We start from the raw sequence: 21,565 nt of genomic DNA, 5'->3' as shown, positions 1-21,565 counted from the left end.
AGATGTAATACAAAGTTCCATGATAAATTTTTTTAAACTTCCTTTTCATATTGAAAATTCCATTATCAAGTCATTATCAAAGTAATCCTAACAGAGTACTAATAGAGTAGGAAAATCATCTGCACTCATGCTTTTATGCTTCCTGCCAATGATTTCTTGTTTAGAATGTAGAAAAAGAACTCCACATGTATTGGAACCACAAATTACAACTGTGGAAATATAGTAGTTCCCACAGTTTAACTGCAGTGAGCCTGACATCTGGCAGTTTCGCTGCTGGGACTCTCCACTTGAGGGCAATTCTTTGCTCATTTTTAGGTTAGTGTAACATTCTCCCTGTGCAGCAACTGGCTGCGTCCATAGTATAAATTGTTCTGAGGTAGAAAAGAAAAACCAAGCACAAACTGACGGCAAGGTGAGGGAGCTCCCCAAAGCAGCCGTCCTGACTTCGTTTTTCCCTTGCTCGAGAGGAACATATGTCATAAAGGGCATTTCGCTTCAAATGGCATGGGGTAGGGAGAACTGCCAAATGTTTCTCAGTCACTGTAAGTTGTAATTTGGTCTAGAACTTACTACTCTCTTAACTCTGATTTATCCTGTCTTTTTATAGGTCTGATTATCCTAAGTTACTTCAAATAATTCCAGAAAGCTATAAATGAGTGTATCAACTAAGTTTCTAGTTGCAAATGTCTTGCATGATTATAGCTCTTTTTGAAAAATGCACCATAGCTATTAGCATAACAAAAGCTATGATACAATCTAAGATTAAATTTTCAGTTAAGTTTTTTTTTTTTTTTCCCCAATCAGGATTTCTTAAATTCAATGGCCCGTTTGACATCGATAAGTACTGCATGGAAGAAGTTAGAAAATACTGCAATGAATAATTTGTTTCACTAATAATCAAACAAATTTTTTCATAGAAATTATTTTTAGCACAGTAGATTCAATTCCTAATTGAAATTTGATACAAGTTTTAATAAGGATAATAAATAATATCAAGTGATTTCAGGCCATCTGCTTTACATGACATATCCCTGGGAAACGCTGGAATGCAGGCTGATATTTTCACTTCCTAGAATGTTCTCTACAGGTATTGCCATTATAGTTCAAATTAAACCAGATGGAGTAATAAGATAAGCAATACTACCAATTTTTTTTCAATATTTTGAATACAATTGTCTAGTGTGAACATAGATTTTTACAAAGAATCATCAATAGCATGGAGTTACGTGATATGTTTTTTCTTAAGATCCAGAGGCAAAAATCTTCACTTTCTCATGTAACAGGAAGATTGGGATGCGCACAAGCAATTTTAAATAGCAAGAATGTCTTTCAGTGAATTGTGTGTTCCATCTGTCACAGTCTCCACATTTTACCATTGATAACATTTGTGATGTGATCTAAGAAATTGTTCCCAGCAGGTCCCATCATATTGAATAATGGTTTCTTTTATATGAGCAGGTTGTTAAATCAGCCACACTTTCAGTTTCAGAAGAAATGAAAATCAACACTAAACAACCAGATGAGAGGAACAGATAGATTCCTAGAGAGAACTATATGTGTGAATTTAGAAATGTAGTTAATGTAACGCAGACCAGATAAAGGAAAACAGTAAAATAAAATACAATAAAAGACGGGGTGGTTCTTTAGGCTCTTTATTAAAATCTGGCTCAACTGTGGGGAAAAAATGTAACTCCTTTCCTATGTATTTACTAATCTTGATAATTAAGTCAATACATACTTTTGGGGGGGGTCCATCCTACCCCAATCTTTAAGGAAAATACGCTTGCTGTAGACAAGGGTAATATAAGAAATGTAGTAGCTGATGTTTGTTTTGGTTATCTTTCATTTTATGACAAAATACCCCGAATGTAGTTGAAAATAAATTTTGTCATAGCTATATTTCTGTAAGTGACTGATTTGGGCAGATCTCGCCAGGTCTATTCTCCTGCAGGGAGTATGTACAGGGATCACTCAGTAGATGTCAACTAACAGTGGGTTAGTGTAAAAGGTCTAAGGTAACATCATTCACATCCCTGACGCCATCATGGGAAGTCTGGAAGGCTCGGCCCCGCACCTTTCCATCTCCTTGTCGTATCATTGCCTCTCCAAATGCTCTATGCAGCAGGATCGTCTGACTTCTTACATGGATTCCAGAGTGAAAGACGAAAGGTTTCTAATCCTCTAAAGGGCTAGATCTGGAACAGATTTATTCAAAATAGTCTCTGAACAAGCTTAGGTGCACAGGGAGGGAAATTAGATCCTTAATTTTTAATGGAAAGGATATAAGAGAATTTGGGGACTTTTAAAATATCCTACAGTCTGCCATCCAGGCACAAAATATTCACATTCTTCCACATGCAAAATATGCTCACCCTCTCCAAAGATTCCCAAAGATGCATCTCATTGGGGGGTTGATAGAAATCTCAAGGTCTCATCTTCTAAATCAGGGCCAGGTGCAGCTGAATCTCCTTCAGGGGGTTTCTCAAGTACATTTTCCCCCTTTCAGAAAACTTGTGATCTGAAGAGACAGAATATTTTTCCCCATCACACCCAACACACAATAGACAGATACAGGCTCTACTGTTTAAAAAGGAGGAATACAGGAGGAACATTGCATTCATTGGTCTATATCAATTCTGAAACTCAGCAGAACACATGATGCTAGTTTCTTGATTCGGGCCCCATTTTATTTTGGGAGTGGCTCTTTATTGCTTTCAGCTCCAATCTGGGATCTTGGCTCCAATCTCTGAATCACCTTTTCTTTCTCCTAAAGATGGTCTGTGTGTTGATATGGTTTGAATTCTTTCTCAGCCTATTTCCTGCCTGTGGACAGCTTGAGCCCTGTAGGGTTGTCTTGAGCAATCGGTCTTTCAAGCCAAAATAATGTTTCTGCAAGAAAAATTCTCTTCAGAACCTATGGATTCCCTGTGGTATTGAGGGTTACTACATTAGACAAAAGCTAAATGCACAAAAATCTTCAATACAGGCCCATATCTCCTTTAATATGTGTCAGACATTGTGGGACAATGACCATAAGAACCTTCATAATCCTAATGGGTATTTCCTTAATTTTTTACAAACTGTCAACAAAGTGCCTTGGGTACATGCCCTTGAGATACTCAACCTGATGCTCTATTATATGGTAAGTGTCTTGAATTTTATCATTATCTTGGGTTTATTTCTTACTTTGCAAGTAACTTGATATCTAGAAGGATTAGGACTTAAAAACTTTAATTTTAAAAAATCTAGCAAATCTTGCCTCCTTTTTATTTCCTCTGGTTTCTTCTAAAAAACTGAGTATTTCTTCCTTCGTGCTTGTCTTGTTTCTCCTATTTTATCACAGGAAGTTAGAAGAAGACCGTTGGCACTTTGTACATTCTGTGTGGGAATTTCCCCAAACAATCCATGAACTCTTTACCTGCTCTTCCTATTCCTTATGTTGCTGAAAAAGTCAGTGGTTACAAACTGTCTGTCAATACACATCAAATGTCTCCTAAATTTTCCATGAACAATGTGTTGCTTTGTCTCCTCATGGTCCTCCTTGCCTTTTTAAAGTCTCCTCAAGGTCATCCAGTTTCTCCTTACCATCTTACCCCAAAGTCAGTGCCATATTGCCTTAGGTTTTTGTTACTTCATATTTCTAGTAATAAATCACCGATAACCTGATTCCCAAACCACACCACATGATCACTGACTCAACTATGATTCCATTTGTCTTAGACATATTCCCAAGAATTGATTTATGGATTCTCTGACAGATGCAGTTTTCAGATTGTCTAGAATGGCTAGAATTCTCTACAGAATAAAGTCAGATGAGTTAGTCTAGGGGTATCATTGCAATAACAGCACATAACAATGTGTAAAAGATAAGAATGTGTATTAGACCAGGTATGATAAACAAAACTAACTTCTGATCTTTGGTATTTTCTTCTTTAAAATATTTTTTCCTTTTTTTTTTTTTCCCTAACCCATAGAATGATGAATAAGATGCTGACACTATTTGTTCATTCTGCATAATATATACAACACATTTCATTAGTTTTCTTCCTGTCTCTACCATATTCATTATAAAATGATTAGGGCCCAATAGTACTATCTAATGTCTAAACAGAAAATTTATTTAGATATATTTGAGGGGTGCTATTATAGAGAAGTTTGTATCCCTCAAAAATTCATGTGTTAAAGTCCTGACCTCAGTGAAATGGTATTTGGATACAGGGCCTTTGGAAGATGACAGGGATAAGATAAAATAATGAAAGTAGATCCTTATAGGATTAGGATTAGATAAGATGATGAAAGTAGATCCTTATAGTAGCATTAGTGTCCTTATAAGAACAGACACTTGAGCATGCGCTCTCTCTCGCTCTCTCTCTCTCTCTCTCTCCTGCCTGCCCTCCACTGCATGCACCAAGCAAAGGCCATGTGAGCACATACTGAGAAGGCTGACATCCTAAGGTCAGACTTCCAACCTCAATAACTATGAGAAATAAATGGTTTTGTTTAAGCCATCCAGTCCCATGGCATTTTGTTATACAAGTCAAACTGACTAAGGCACCATCTTTATTGTTTAGAAACAATAAACAATACCCGTTTATTGTACGGGTATTTACAAATTAAGTTGTGTTGTGTATGTTCTAAGGAATACTGTAATAGCAAGTTATTTGTATGACTTACAAGTGCCTCAAAATATCAAAGTAAATTCTTTAATCCATGTAGGAAGGAGTATATAGGAAGATTTGGGGGAAATGGAAGATAATATGGCTTAAGTATAACTTAAGTTTGGGGAAGTATGACTTAAGCATAACAAAGTCTTTGTTATGCTTCTCATTGCTCATTTAAATAATGGTATTTACAGAAACAATGTTTTTATATTCTTTGTCTTATGTTAGGGTGAAAATCTTTGCCTACAATTGAACTATGAAATTATAAGCTGGAACAGGAAAATAAGTGCTGGGTTAATGTAGACCGTGAAATCATCCCTAGTACCTGGCTTGCTAAAATGAAACACGGAGGCAGCTGAGGGCAGGAAAGGTTTGGGAGAAGGGCGAGGCCTTTGGAACACCGAGGCCTGTGTGACCACTCTGGGTAGGAATGCAGAATGCCACATGGCGTCGCCTTCCCGGAAGCTTTCTTAGCCAAAACAGCTGCCCTGTGATCTAAGAGATGTATGCACTGTCCCTTAGGCTATGCTTAGCTGATCTCATAGGACGCGCAGGTTAGCATATTGTATCTTTCCTGTAAATAGATCTTCTAGTTCCAGTAACACCCCTTGTCACATCATGTGCTGGAGAAATACTGATAAAGATTTGTGATCATCCTGAAGGACCTATAAAAGTGGGAGCAAAGGACAAAGGGTCTTCATCTCTGAGCCTGACCTCCCTGCCTTCTCCTCTTTCACAGCAAAGTTCGGTACAGTCATCTTTCATAGGTCGGTACAGGAAATTGCTGGCCATGTCTGGCAAATAAGCACACATTGGTTTTGAAGATCATCAAAGACTCTATTAAAATGAAAGAAGAAATAGAGCATGAAGGTTCTACTAAGATGAAACACATGTTTTAGAAACAATACACATATGGAAGAATTATTGACAATTCAAAGGTATTTTTATACAATTTTATAAAGTGTCTATATAAAGAACTATACAACATGACCTTTTAGGGTCATTGGAAAGATATTGCCTAATATACTTCAAACATCTAACTGCCTCTAGTTACTATCTGCTTTGATTAGTATACTTAATGGCATCATTCACAATGTTCATGTCTTATTGTTATAGGAACTATGTAAAGGAAATAGAAGCTCATGTGTGTTACTGCAGATAGCTGAGTGTTTTCAAAGCAGCTAGAAAACAAGATAAGATAGCGTATACCAGTTACCTCATATTAGGCAGGGAAATAAAGTGATATTCGATTGAAAAGACCTGGTATGACAGTGAATATTCCTCACTTTCCTGTCATGTATGTGACTTGCTTTTAAATTATTTTGTACTGGGGTGCCGGTGTGGTTCAGTGGGTTAAAGCCTCTGCCTTCAGCTCAGGTCATGGTGCTGGGGTCCTGGGATCAAGCTCCGCATCGGGCTCTCTGCTCAGCAGGGAGCCTGCTTCCTCCTCTCTCTCTACCTGCCTCTCTGCCTACTTGGGATCTCTGTCTGTTAGAGATAAATATTTATATAAATATTTATTTATAAATAAATAAAATATTTAAAGTAAATAAATAAATTATTTTATAGTGATCCTAATTTTTGGAAGTCCTATATACACCATTCCTATGATAATTGTATAATAGGGTCGTGGCTCTCACATGCTAAAGATCTTTAGTTATAGCATGTGAGTAGGTACTATATCCTTCAACTTCAGTAGGAATTTTGATTTGGTAAATAAGAAGGATAATTCTGATTCTGGGGGACCACATACAGAGCACTGGAACATCATGCTGTGAGGTGGTGTTAAAAAACCAAACAGACATATAATTGGCTGCATATGAAAGAAGCTTGAAGAATACAAATCCCCAGATCCACATGCAAATGATGGAAGCTCTATAGTTTTTATTCTACTAAATAAAACAATTAAACTAAAAAGGAGTAACTTTCCAGGAGATTTTGAACCATGATGTTCACTAAAAATAACTATTTTGTACAATGTTCTAAGGTTATAACATTTTTTAAAAATCCTTACTTTTTTGTTGGTACTTCATTTTTGGTGGTAAAAAATTATTTGGTAAGCATACCCTCTCCAGGAGCTTGGCAATAATGGAAAAAAAAAAAGTAACTCTGAATGTTAAACCACAATATAAATATGCAAAAACCTATGCCAATATTTTTTAATTTAATTTTTTCCAGTACAAGATAGGACATCAATTGAACAAACAAAAAACAAGGTATGCAAACTTGCATTGAATATTTTTTAAGTTCAGATAAAATTTCAGTAAAGGTGATAATAAACTAATAGAAGTAACATAGTATTTAGAATTGTGTTTGATTAACTATGGAGCCATAGAATAGTAAAATTTTCAAAACCGGTATTGGTAGAACCAAACAATTCTTCAGGAAGAACATAATACAGTACAACCATATTCAAGAACTGCAGTCTCATTTGCAAGACATATTCTTGTGAACATTGATATATCAGTACATTTCAGTATAATTGCATTTATAGTCCCAGAAAAAGACAAGTACTGCATTCTATAGTTTTTTTATTTGTTTGATTTTTAAACTAACAATCAACCTTCTGGTTTAACCTGACCTCCCAGGAATGTCCACTCAGAGAAAGAATAAGTCAAACTAATCTCATTATTCCAGTAATTGGTAGCAGTATTTCTTACTGAAAAATAAGAAGTTGGCATTTTGGTGTATATCCCAAACTCTGTGAGTTCGTTTAAAGTAATTCTTCTATGGAATAATGGTCTCATTTTTATTTTAATTAGCAGAGCTTTTATTATTATTATTATTATTATTATTAACATATAATGTATTATTTGCCCCAGGAGTACAGGTCTGTGAATCATCAGGCTTACACATTTCACATATTCACCATTGCACATACCCACCCCAATGTCCATAACCCAGCCACCCTACCCCTAACTTCCCACCCCCCAGCAACCCTCCATGTGTTGCCTGAGATTAAGAGTCTCCTATGGTTTGTCTCCCTCCCAATCCCATCTTGTTTCATTTTTTCCTTCCCTACCCCTACAATCCCCCACACTGCCTCTCAACTTCCTCGTATCACAGAGTTCATGTGATTAATTGTCTTTCTCTGATTGACTTATTTCACTCAGCATAATACCCTCAAGTTCCATCCACATTGTTGCAAATTAAAACTAGCTAGTTTTAAAGCCCCTTTGGTGAATATATGTCAGCAACACCACTCTTTAAATTCCCTGACATTTTCACAGAAGCCAAACATATCCTTGACAATTCTCTGAGTAGCTCTTGCATTTAAAATAATAATAATAATAATAATAAATGATCATTATTTTCTCATTAATTTTCCTCATATAAGAGAAAAAAGACAAATTTTTGGAGTTTCAAATTTATGTTGATTCCATAGAAAGAAAAAAAAGACAAAAAGAGTTATACAAAAGAGGAAAGGCAACATAATCTAGTCTTCTAATTTAATTTTCTTTTACTTATCATTTTATAGAAACCACAAATTGGTTCATTTTTTATTATCAGAGAGTCATAGTAATACATGTTTATGTTTATATCTTTTAGAGCAGGTACAAATAAGGAAACCATGAAGAAGCAATCACTAATATGTCACGGCCAGCGCGACAAATGGGCCAGGAAACGTGACGGTAAGAGGATGGTGAAAAGAAATTAAGAGACAAAGAGATGGGGCAGGAGGGACACTGAGGAGGATGTCCAACAGGGCCGATTTTATTCCACATCTTACAAGCATTTATAAGGCAGACCAGAATAGGAGGAGCATTATAGCAGTACCTAGTCAGATGACCGCAAGTTCCTATAACAAGTTTACATTAACTACAAGCAAACCTTGTGATGCCAGGTAGTCTAGGCTAAAGCCAAGACAATCAACCAGGGAGTGGGTTATGGGAGGTACAGAACAACAAGGACCAACTAAGAATTCATGACCCTGACCACATTGTTCCCTTCTGTAGGGAGAGCGTGTGGGAAGACACGTGGGCCAGCGCGCGACACATAGCACAGACCCTTTTCTCATTGTTACTCAACTTTCCTGTCCTTAACCTTGTCAAGGTGTCCGGACTTTGAAGGAGACACAAGTCAGGGACTGGTTTGGTCCTCGACTCCAACCATGCTGTAGCCTCCAACACTAATAATTCTATTTTTATAGATAAGGACTGTGATATATAACTATTTCTTATAATATGTGTAATGTTAACATGATGGCATTATATTTGAGAAGGAAAATAAAACTAATTACATAATCTTATTTATTATATTTATTATCCTTCTATGTAACCTTAGAAATTAACTTCCATTTTATAATTCTAACTTAAAAATTAAAAAAAAAAAATTGGGGGGCACCTGGGTGGCTCAGTGGGTTAAGCCTCTGCCTTTGGCTCAGGTCATGGTCTCAGGGTCCTGGGATCGAGCCCCGCATTGGGCTCTCTGCTCAGCAGGGAGCCTGCTTCCCCTTCTCCCTCTGCCTGCCTCTCTGCCTACTTGTGATCTCTCTATCTCTGTGTCAAATAAATAAATAAAATCTTTAAAAAAAACAAAAAAAAACATTTTAAGGATTGTGATACATACAGTAGAAAGTCTTCTAATTAACTTTTACCTATCTGGACAGCTTAATTCTTTCAATTATCTGGAAGTAAGTACACATAAACTGAATGTATGTGGTGAACTGGCCACAAACTAGTATGCAGGTGTATTTTTATTTAAAGGAACTGAGTTAATTACATTTACATCTCATTCATTATTCCAGTTATATATATTTTTATACCTATATAATTTCAGATTATAATTAAAATTAACAAAAATGATAAATAAGTTTGAAAGATGTATCTATGATAATGTTGTTGAATATGTGGAAATTAAGTAAATTAAATCAATAGAAAACTTCTATGTAATTACTGGTAGATAAGAATCTGTAGAAGATTGATAAGAATTTAAAGTGTCCCAAGTTTTCAGTGAAAGTAGCATTAGGACACTTTCAAATGTTTGGCATGAGATTTTGTAGTATATATAAGCATCATTTTTCTAAGAAAAAGAGAAAAGACAACAGGGGTAGACTTTAGAGCTTCATACACAAAGAATTTGTATGCAAAGAAAAGGCCTTGGTCCTACACCTAGGAGTTAGTGAATAATTATATTATTTGTTAAAGGTAGGGATGTCAAATTAACCTACTGATTACTGATCCAGATCATGTCAGACAAGAGAGCTTTAAGTGTTGCCAAATTGTCCTCCAGAAAGTTTGAACAGATGCACACTTCTAGGAGCAGTACCCAAAAGTGGCTGTTTCCCAATGCACTGCCAACTTCCAATATTGGCATGGTTGAATATTTGTGGATTGGATAAGTAAAAAATATCCACCGGCTTTATTATGAATTTTGTTGATTTCTAGCAAAACTTTGCATTACTATACGTGTACAGACAATCATACTTCTGACTTGCTTCAGCATTTCCTCTACCAGTATTTTTTGTTATTTTGGTTCTTCCTATCCTATTACTTATAAGTACATTTTATATTAAGCCTTTACAATAAAATATGTAAGGAAATACAGTATATTATTTTTATAGCTTTATTGAAATATATTTGAAATGTTACAATCTATAAGTTTAAGGTATACAATGTATGATTTTATATATGTATGTATATATTACAAAACGATTACCACAGTAAGCACATCCTTTGCCTCCCATAGTTGCAACTTTTTGTATGTGGTGAAAAATTTTATAATCTACTCTCTTAACAACTTTTAATTATATGATACACTATTGTTAACTATTCACTTGCTCTTCTGAATGCTCTGTTTAATTTAGTTGGTCCGTTTTTTGTTGATAATTTTCGTATCTATAGGCAATAGGGATACTGGCCTGTGGTTTCTTATCCTGTGTTCTTATCTAGTTTTGGCATCAGGGTTTTGCTGTCCTGATAAAATGATTTTGGGAGTGTTCCTTCCTCTTTTATTTTTTAGAAGAGTTCGAAAAGGACTGGTGATAATTCTGAATGTCTGGCAGCGTTCACAATGAAACAATTTGGTCCCTGGCATTTCTTTGTTTGGATGTTTTTGATTAGTGATTGATTCAGTCTCATTAACATTATTGGCCTGCTCAAATTTTCTGTTTCTTCGTGATTAAATCTTGATAGGTTGTATCTGTCCACAAATATGTCTATTTCTTCTAGGTTATCCAATTTGTTAGTGTAGTCTTATGCAGTCTTGCAGTTTTATGAGACTTCATATTTCTGTATTATCAGTTGTAAGATCTTCTCTTTGGTTTATAGTTTAATTTGGTTCTTTTTTTTTTTTCTTGATTGAGATCTCTCTTTTTACTGCTATACATTTTTTTCATAGAACTGTTTTTGCTATATCCCATAAGTTTTGGAAAGCTGCATTTTCACTTTTGTTTGTCTCAAGGTAGTTTCTATTTTCCTTTAGATTTATTTGATCCACTGGATTGTTAATATGTGTTTAATTTTCATGTTTTGTTAATTTTCTAGTTATCTGTTATGGATTTCTAGTTTTATTCCATTGTGGTCAGAAAAGATACTTAATAAAATATTTATCTTCTTGAATTTATTGAGACTTAACTTATGGCTTAACATATGATCTATACTAGAAAATATTTTGTGTGCACTTGAGTAGAATGGAATTTCTGATACCGTTGGATGGAATGTTCTTTATATGTTTGAAACATTTATCTGTACAGTTCAAATCTGCTCTTTCCTTATTGATTCTCTCTCTCTATTATTATATAATGATCTTCTTTCTTTTTTGTTACTATATATTGCTTAAAATCCTTTTGTCTCATATAGGTATAGAAACCCCTTCTTTCTTTTTATGACCATTTGTTTCAAATACCTTTTTTTCTATCCCTTCACGCTCAGTTTGTGTATGTCCTTAAAAGTGAAGAGAATTTCTTGTAAGCAGCATATCATTGGATCTTTTTAAAAAAATTCATTCATCTATTTTATCTTTTGATTGGAGAATTTAATCCATTTACATTTAAAATAATTATTGAGAGATAACACTATTGCCATTCTGTTATTTTCTGACATTTTGTAGATACTTTGTTCCTTCTTTCCTCTCTTGCTTTCTCCCATTATGATTTGAAGGGTTTTTACAGCAAAATGCTCTGACTCCATTATCATAATCTTTTGCATATCTATTACAGGTTTTTCTTCTGTGATTATCATATGAGGCTTATATAAAATGTCTTACACTTGTAACATACTGCTTTAAGCAAAAAACTGTACTTCAATAGCATACAGAAAATTTATACCTTAAAGAAAAAATGCTAGAGAAGCTGACCTTGATGCATTTACAATTAACAGTGAGTTTACACATTCATAAGTTTTTGTAATATTAATTAGTATCCTGAGGTCCTTCTCTCACTGATTATGCTTGCTGCCTTTCCTTTAACTTTTAAACTTTTTAAAAGATGGGTTTCCTTCAATCAATCTCTTAAGTCTCATCCTCAGAGGACACCAATATTGTTTGAGAACCAGATACTTATATCCTTTAAAAATCTATACTTTATCCAGGCATTTAATTCTGTAGAAACAGATTATATTTACTCAGAATATTACTGTGGAAATTATTTAAGGATATAGCTGAAATAAGCACTTTATTTTTTAAGATAAAGTTCTTTTAAATTCTGTCCAAATTCATGTACAGTATTTTAGTAATTATGCATATTTAGACTGACTAAAATGCCTGAATTACAATATATGTTAAGGTCAATTTATTTTAATATCTTAGACAATTTAGTATTGGGGAGTATACTCATTAAGTATTGCCTTAGAGAGAGTCCTGAGAAGTTGTATAGAAACATGCAAAATATTGATATGCTTATTTAAAATTACAATTCAAATTTCTATAAATTGGTATATTTATAACATATGTAGTTAATTAAAAGTAGATTTTTTTTTAAATTTGTGTTTGAAATCTTACCTTTTTGTATTTTAATAGTTGCTTTGAAGAGGACAAATATGTATAGCACTTTATATTTATACATCTTAAGTTCTTTTTACATAATAGTCTACTCTGATTTGGGGAATCAAACTTGTATCTTAAGCTATATTAAGCTGTATTAGCAATAATCTGCACATATCTCTTAGGCATTCTACTGTAAATCACACTCTAAATGACAATAATCCATTACTCCATTAATCCACATAAGTTTCCTTGCCTTCATCCGCTAACTTTGAATAATTTTTCATTACCATAGGGTACAACAAAGATCATCCAGTGCATACACAATCTATTTAAACAGTCTAATGACCTTATCAAACAACTAAAGATCATGCAACATGAACTGCCATGTATGGATCTATCCTCCAACTTCATGACCACTGTCTCTTTTCTCTCTTTTGAATTATTCTTAATTCAAACCCTTAAAAATACAACAGGCTCTTCTTTAGGGTTTATTGTAATGTATTCTAATTTGGAAAAAAAAGGTTTTTCATTCCTTGAAAACCTGAGCAATATTTTTCACACCTTTATGTCCCCCTTCCTGTTCTTCTACAATTTCTAACATCAGTCTTCTCATTCTAAATCATTCTAAATTTTTAAATTTAAGATCTGCTCCTGGCTGTCCATAGTTTGTCATTAATTTCTCAGTTTATGCCTCATATTCATTAGCGATATATATACTGACACTATCAAAAGCTACCTCACCACTATCACCCATACTTTCTCACAATTGCACTTCTTCATACTCTGAGCAATTTTTTTTATATTGTAAGGTTTATTTCATATATATGTATACATATATAAATATGTAGTAGAGAATGAATGAAAAGAGAAGTAAATAGAAAGTATAAAAATAAAAGTTAAATTATTTGGGAAATAGAATTAGAAGTGCTATTACCAACTTTAAAGGAGTCTAAGGATGTGAGAGAAATTTTAAAAAGTAAATAATTTTTAAAATATATTATGGGGTACCTGGGTGGCTTAGTGGGTGGGGCCACTGCCTTCAGCTCAGGTCATGATCTCAGGGTCTTGGTATCGAGTCCCGCATCGGGCTCTCTGCTCAGCAGGGAACCTGCTTCCCTCCCTCTCTCTTTCTGCCTGCCTCTCTGTCTCCTGTGATCTCTCTCTGTCAAATAAATAAATAAAAATCTTTAAAAAATAAAAAAATATATTATGGATAAAAAATCAAGGTGAATTTCCCAAAACTAAAAATAGCATACCAGTGTAAGGTGATATCTCATTGTAGTTTTTATTTGTATTTCCCTGATGCTGAGTGATGTTGAGCATCTTTTCATGTGTCTGTTAGCCATCTATATGTCTTCTCAAATAGGCAGAAAGGCAGGCAGAGAGAGAGAGGGAGGAAGCAGACTCCATTCAGAGTAGAGAGTCTGAAGTGGGGCTCGATCCCAGGACCCTGAGATTATGATCTGAGCCGAAGGCAGAGGCTTTAACCCTCTGTTCCACCGAGGCACCCCGACCATCTATATGTCTTCTTGACAAAAATGTCTATTCATGTCTTTTGCCCATTTGTTTACTGGATTATTTGGTTTTGGGGTGTTGAGTTTAATAAGTTCTTATGTATTTTGGATACTAACCTTTCATCAGATATGTCATTTGCAAATATCTTCTCCCATTCCTATTGATAAGAATGCAAATTGGTGCAGCCACTCTGGAAAGCATTATGGAGATTCCTCAAAAAGTTAAAAGTAAAAACTACCCTAGTCCAGCAATTGCATGTCTAGGTATTTACCCAAAAGATACAAAAATATTGATTAAATACTAATTCTTGTACCCAGTGTTTATAGCACCATTAGCAACAATAACCCAATTATGTTAAAGCCCAAATGTCCATCGGCTGATGAATGGATAAAAAAGATGTAGTGTGTGTAATAGAATACTACTCAGCCATCAAAAAGAGTATCTTGCCATTTGCAATGACGTGGATGGAGCTAGAGTGTGTTATGCTGAGTGAAAGAAGTCAGAGAAAGACAAATACCATATGATTTCATTGATACATGGAATTTAAGAAACAATTTGCTTGGGAATTTATTAACTTTGTGTGTGTGTGTGTGTGTGTGTGTGTGTGTGCATCTTTTCAATTAGAGGGTGAAATTCATGAGTGCTGAGGCCTTAATTACTTCGCTCTCAAACATATTCATACCCACCACCTAGAAGAACTCCTGATACATAGTAGGTATTTAATTGACATTCTCTATCTCTTTGGTTATTATTCCAATCAATAACACTGGTAAGAATCATCATCTTGGCTTTCAAAAATACAAATTTGAAAATCAACTTCTCTACTTTGCCATTGTTCATCATCAAAATCACTAGTTTCATATCAGATATTTTCCCTTGGATATCTTTTTTTGGAAAACTATTAAAATAAATATATTTTTGAAGATTCTCTTTATTATTTGTTAGAGAGAGAGATAGAGAGAGCACAAACAGGAGGAGAGGCAGGCAGAGGAAGAAGCAGGTTCCCCGCTGAGCATGGAGCCTGGTGTGGGACTCAATACTAGGACCCTTGGATCATGACCCGAGCCTAAGGCAGCCGCTTAATCAACTGAGCCACCCAGGCGTCCCTAAAATAAATAAACTTTATTATTCTTAGAACTATTATATTACATAAATTCAATAACTGAATCAATGATTGATTTTAATAATAGCATATATTTAATAATTACTATATTTTAATAATATTTAGAGAATTATACAATATATATATATTAGTATAATCAATTTTCCCATAGGTAAAGTAAAAATATATTCTTAAAGGTTTTTAAAATCACATCTAAGGTAAATATTATAAATCTTTTTATAATAGCTATATTCAAAACTAAAATAAATTTCTATAATGTTACCACAAATATGTTATCCAAATAGTTTTTTTTTCTTTTATCTTTTTTTTTTCACCACACCCAGTGCTCCATGCAATCCGTGCCCTCTATAATACCCACCACCCGATACCCCAACCTCCCACCCCCCTGCCACTTCAAACCCCTCAGATTGTTTTTCAGAGTCCATAGTCTCTCATGATTCACCTCCCCTTCCAATTTACCCCAACTCCCTTCTCCTCTCTAACACCCGTTGTCCTCCATGATATTTGTTATGCTCCACAAATAAGTGAAACCATATGATAATTGATTCTCTCTGCTTGACTTATTTCACTCAGGATAATCTCCTCCTGTCCTGTCCATGTTGCTACAGAAGTTGGGTATTCATCCTTTCCGATGGAGGCATAATACTCCATAGTGTATATGGACCACATCTTCCTTATCCATTCGTCCGTTGAAGGGCATCTTGGTTCTTTCCATAGTTTGGCAATCGTGGCCATTGCTGCTATAAACATTGGGGTACAGGTGGCCCTTCTTATCACTACATCTGTATCTTTGGGGTAAATAACCAGGAGTGCAATTACAGAGTCATAGGGAAGTTCTATTTTTAATTTCTTGTGGAATCTCCACACTGTTCTCCAAAGAGGCTTCACCTTTGCATTCCCACCGACAATGTAAGAGGATTCCCCTTTCTCCACATCCTCTCCAACACATGTTGTTTCCTGTTTTGTTAATTTTGGCCAAAACTGGTGTAAGGTGATATCTCAATGTGGTTTTAATTTGAATCTCCCTGAGGGCTAGTGATGATGAACATTTTTTCGTGTGTCAAATAGTTTTATAGAGAGAAATATTTTGAAAAAAATCTCTATTAGTTAGAATACATTTTAGGGGAAAGAATGGTGAGTGTACTATCTTGAAATACATAAAAATATTGAACTTCTAAATTTATCAACTACAAAATATAGTAAAAGGCGAATAAAGCTATCTAGAGGTTTCTGAAAAGGAATTTCAAGAGAAAGAGCCATGAAAACTTGAATCAATCTTTTTTTTTTTTTTTTTTTAACTTTGTTTCAAATGCCAGAAATGATTGTGACTTTACTTGTCAATTTTAGGTCACTTGGAAAGGATATAACTGTGGAGTCATTAATTCCTGGAGTGAAACTGTGAAGAATGATTGAGTTGTAACATGCTTCAAGGGAACTGGCGCTTGTTCTAACAACTATCTATCCAAATGTAGGAGAGAGCAAGCAAAAGATTTGATGTTTATCTATTGTGTTTTACAAGCAACTTTCATCCTGCTATGTTTATCCAAGTTTATGAAATCTAATGCCAGAATCTACATAAATAGTGTTCAAAATGCCCATGAGGACACCAGAGAGCTCTGTATAATGGTAAATTTTGTCCAAGACATAGAAAAGTAATATGCACGTATGGCAGTTAGAATTAATCAACCATTTTTCCCCAAACTCCTCCCTTTTCATTTATGTATTATTTCCAATACATATCAAGGAGGGGTAAAAATGAAGTGATGTTGTATTACTTTTTGTTCTGGTGAAATTTTTATATATATATCATCTATATCACATTTTTTACTTTGTAATTTTAAACTGTCCAAACTAACTGCATAGTAACTGCAATTCTTAGGATAAAAAATAGAAATTGATAACACAATTATAATTTTAATATTTTCTAAATTATTTGGGAACGGGTCACCTGGGTGGCTCAGTCATTTAAGCCGTTGCCTCTGGCAGCTGCCTTAGGTGTAGGTCCTGATACTGGGGAACTGGGACGGAGCCCCGTGTCAGGCTCCTTGCTTGGCTCCCTGCTTCTCCCTCTCCCTCTGCCTGATGCTCCCCTTGCTTGTGCTCTCTCTCACACTCTCTCTCTCTCTCTCTCTGTGAAAGAAATAAAACCTTTAAAAAATAAATTATTTGAGAACCATCAGTATGTAATAGGCCAAAAGCAACTCAGGCTCTCCACCCAACAGTGAAACAAACAACCCTGATTTTGCTCATTCAGCAAATACAAACATTCTTGTGAAAAAAAACTGTCATTCGTACTTCTGAATCAAATACTTTTCCTTACTTATCATCTCATAGAATTCAGGCTAATGTATCTAGTGGGTCACATTTAAGTGTATGATCAAATGTCAGATAATCACACACTTTCTAGATAGAACAATGTTCAGTGTAGAAGATGGCTAAGACATATAATACAAATCACTAACTGAATAGTTTTACCAGCCCCTGGGCTTTGAGAAATATGTTGAGAGTCTAGAATGCAATTTATGTACTCAAGCTCAAGACCGTTACTAAACTAAATATTAAACCACAATAAAGAACAGCTAATGAAATCAGTGTTGCTTAAAAATGTGAGGAAGAATTCCTTTCCTTTATTTTTCTTTTTTCTTTCTTTCCTCTATTTCTTCCTTTCTGTTCTGTTCTTTGTTTGGGTTTTGGTTTTGGTTTGGGCAAGAGGTGTTTTGAAGAAAGTGAAAGAGCTATCCTCAAAGAGTCTCATTTGTAAATTTTTAAATCTCTGTGGACCAGTGATAAAAATGAGGACAGAGTGTTGAATATCCAAACGTAATTATTATCTCAATAATGGAAGAATAACAGATTTACCAATAAAAATTATGTCACATTTAATGTTTTCATAAAGTTTCTTGAATTATACTGAGTTGTCTAATGATTGAATTGCCTGCCTTGGACAATGATGGGTCGTTACCCCTAACTGGGTATGTTCTGATACAGACTCAAGGACCACTTGGCAAATGTGGGTTTAATGACAGTTGGAACAGTGGTGGGACAAGCTAGATTTCACACTGTATTACAAGCTCTGCATTCCTTAATGTTATAATGGTTACCTGAGGATGCTGCTTTTTATACTACATAATGAGCATTTTTAAAAAAACATATGAAAGTTCTTTTAAGGAACTGGATTTTCATTCCAGATAATTTAGAAACAATAGGTGATGAGTTCACACTTTCAATTCATATTGCTTCTAAAAGATGGGCAGATATAGATTATGAATTTTTCTGTATGATAAAGGAATAAGTATTATTCATACCAGTTACAGAGGATGAATTACTGTTATTTCAAACCATAGTTGAGATAAAGTAGCATTTTTTTGATGTAGAAACATAGTGCGGGGTGGGGCTTCTGGGTGGCTCATGGCTTAAAGCCTCTGCCTTTGGCTCAGGTCATGATCTCAGGGTCCTGGGATCAAGCCCCACATCTGGCTCTCTGCTCAGCAGGGAGCCTGCTTCCCCATCTCTCTCTGTCTGCCTCGCTGACTACTTGTGATCTCTCTCTGTTAAACAAATAAATAAAATCTAAAAAAAAAAAAAAGAAAGAAAGAAAGAAACATAGTGAGGGGCAATTAAAATGAGAAGTCTTAACAGCCTTAAACCTTAGACTTCAGACGTCTGAACTAAAAGAACTTCTAATTTTTTTAATTTAAAAATTAAATAACAATTTGTGGTAATTATCTTGAAATTACTCACAGATTCTTTAAAAAGTTAAAACAGTTACCATTGTGTTCTCAATTACTTTTGTTTATGTAATGCCATTGTGAGACAAGGCTAGCTATCTGATTACTTTCTTTGAGATTTTTGTATTAGTATCTAAGGCCAAAAATCTGATAGGTTACATTTTTTTTCTTTTTTAAAAAAGATTTTATTTATTTATTTGAGAGAAAGATAGAGTGAGAGAGAGCATGAGTGGGGAGAAGGTCAGAGGTTACATTTTATTTTCTCTGGAAAACTTTTATTTATTTATTTATTTATTTATTTATTTATTTTTAAAAGATTTTATTTATTTATTCGACAGAGAGAGATCACAAGTAGGTAGAGAGGCAGGCAGAGAGAGAGGGGGAAGCAGGCTCCCTGCTGAGCAGAGAGCCAGATGTGGGACTCGATCCCAGGACCCTGAGATCATGACCTGAGCTGAAGGCAGCGGCTTAACCCACTGAGCCACCCTGGCGCCCCTCTGGAAAACTTTTAAATGCAAGTTCTCAGTTTTCAGGGATTAACATAACTTGAAGTTGCTTTTTTGGATCCATAGTTTAAATTACTTCAAATCAACAACATTTAATTAAAATGGCTATTTATTCTTTCTTTTTATTAAAGAAGAACATCAAAATAATGTAATCTACATGCCAAATGCATCAAAACAAATTGTACGGTGTGAAAATAAATGTGATGTTGTCTAGGCATTGTTAATATTTTCAAATTCTGCCTGCATATGTGTTTGTTTTCTCTTAGTATTCATTATCTCTAATTATGGAAATTATCATATTTAGTGGGATATAGCAAATTTATACATTTCACTGGCTAATGTAGATTGGAATATTTATAAATCATTTGAGATATGGAACAACTTCAACAGGACTAATATATGTGTAATTGTTACCTTCAAGGAGAAGAAAGAGAGAAAAGGACTTAAAATATTTGGGGAAATAATGATTGAGCATTTTTCAAATTCGATAAAACACTCAGCAATCCTTTTGATCTTACTTTCTGCAAGCAACATTGTATCCATCTTTTGTTCAGAAAACATGGACTATATATCAAATATATCGTTGTCTAACCTGCTGGGACTATCAGAGAAAATTTAGTACCTAAGTACACTTAAAAAGCAATCTCAGTTATTTCCAAGTTTAGGTCTCTCACATTTATAGTGAGGAATATAATTGCTAATGGAAAACAATATAAATAACCTCAGATTTCCACATTGTTTCACTGTGGGGGGTGGTAAGGGAAGGAAAATAAATTTACATAATTCAGTTTCATAGCTGGCTACCAGGAAGTGAAAAATTGATTCCATGTCTATAGATGCAATGTAAGTTACAAAATATTCACTACCACTACTCCCTCAGTCCTATAAGAAGAGTGTGTTCCCTTGCCTTATCACCACTAGGCATAAAGATAACACCATCATTCAACTGGATATACTGGAAATGTACAGAATTCTTCATTCAACAACACATGTCTCTCAAATTCAAATGGAATATTCACTAAGACGAACTACATTTTGGCCTATAAAACACACCTTATGAAATTTAAAATAATAGAAATTATACAATGTCTATTCTCAGATCATAAAAAAATAAACTAAAAATCAAAAGCAAAAAGATAACTGGAAAATCCAAAAATATGTGATATTAAACAACATACTTCTAAGAATATATTGGTCAAGAAGAAATCTCAGGAGAAATTTTTAAATATTTTGAAAAAATTAAAACAATATGAAATAGTATATAATTCATTTTCCTATATAATAGCAATGAACACACTGGAATTTGAAATTAAAAGCATTAATACCATTCATATATGAAACACCCAAAATGAAACCCTTAGGAAAAATTTTAACAAAGTTTGTGTAAGATTTACATGAGGAAATGTACAAAACTGCTGAAAGGGGGAAAAAAAAACAACTAAACAAATGGAGACATATTCAATGTTCATGGAAAAGACGACTCCATAGTGACAAGATATCTATTCTCCCCAACTTGACCTATTCAATCAATCCCAATCAAAATCCCAGAAAGTTATTTTGTAGGTGTCAATAAACTGATCTTAAAGTTTATATACAGAGGCCAAATACCCAGAATAGCCAAAACTATAGAAGGAGAACAACAAAGTTGGAGGACTGATGCTATTTGATTTCAAAAGACTAACTATAAATGTAGAGAGACCACAATGTATTAGTGACAAAATAAATAAACAGATCAATAGAACTAAATAAAGACTCCAAAAATATATCCACATAAATACAGGCAACTGATTTTTGAAATGCAGTGGGACAAAGAGAGCTTTACAAATGTTGCTGAAACAGCTAAATATCCACATTAGAAAAATAGTAATAAAGAAAAACATTTTTAAAAAATGAGAGAACAAGAATTTAGACACAGACCTTCCCAAAATGAATCACAGGCATGAATGTAAAAACATGAACTATAAAATTCCTAGAAGATAATATTGAGGACACAGGTGACCTTGTGTGCTAATGACTATTTACATACCATGCCCAAAGCACAAATGCATGAAAGAAATAACTGATAGGCTAGAGTTCATTCAAATTAAAAACTTCTCCTCTGCTAAAGAC

The 21,565-nt window shown here is 34.3% G+C and overlaps 1 protein-coding gene and 1 long non-coding RNA gene across 8 annotated transcripts in view; one reads left to right on the top strand and one right to left on the bottom strand.

The window, feature by feature from the left end:
* LOC309844088 (uncharacterized protein) overlaps positions 1 to 21,565 on the bottom strand; it is a 126,934-nt gene that overhangs the window by 39,246 nt on the left and 66,123 nt on the right. Inside the window, exon 3 of one of the 5 annotated variants that reach the window (XM_082690262.1) lies at positions 2,373 to 2,518. The exons of the other annotated variants lie outside the window; for them this stretch is intronic. The gene's annotated coding sequence lies outside the window, so the exon portion shown is untranslated. The remainder of the gene's footprint in view (positions 1 to 2,372; positions 2,519 to 21,565) is intronic. 5 annotated transcript variants of the gene reach the window in all.
* On the top strand, positions 231 to 17,087 carry LOC309844090. 3 transcript variants are annotated; one of them, XR_014300495.1, is made up of 5 exons: positions 231 to 315; positions 5,401 to 5,599; positions 6,840 to 6,877; positions 8,211 to 8,293; positions 16,570 to 17,087. It is a non-coding gene; the product is annotated as an uncharacterized lncRNA (long non-coding RNA). The 3 variants fall into 3 exon arrangements; XR_014300494.1 differs by lacking the exon at positions 6,840 to 6,877; XR_014300496.1 differs by lacking the exon at positions 5,401 to 5,599 and having other exon boundaries at positions 235 to 315.

Source organism: Mustela nivalis (genome assembly GCF_964662115.1).
Source record: "Mustela nivalis genome assembly, chromosome: 11".
NCBI lineage: Eukaryota > Metazoa > Chordata > Mammalia > Carnivora > Mustelidae > Mustela > Mustela nivalis.
This window is presented reverse-complemented; position numbering and strand designations above follow the sequence as displayed.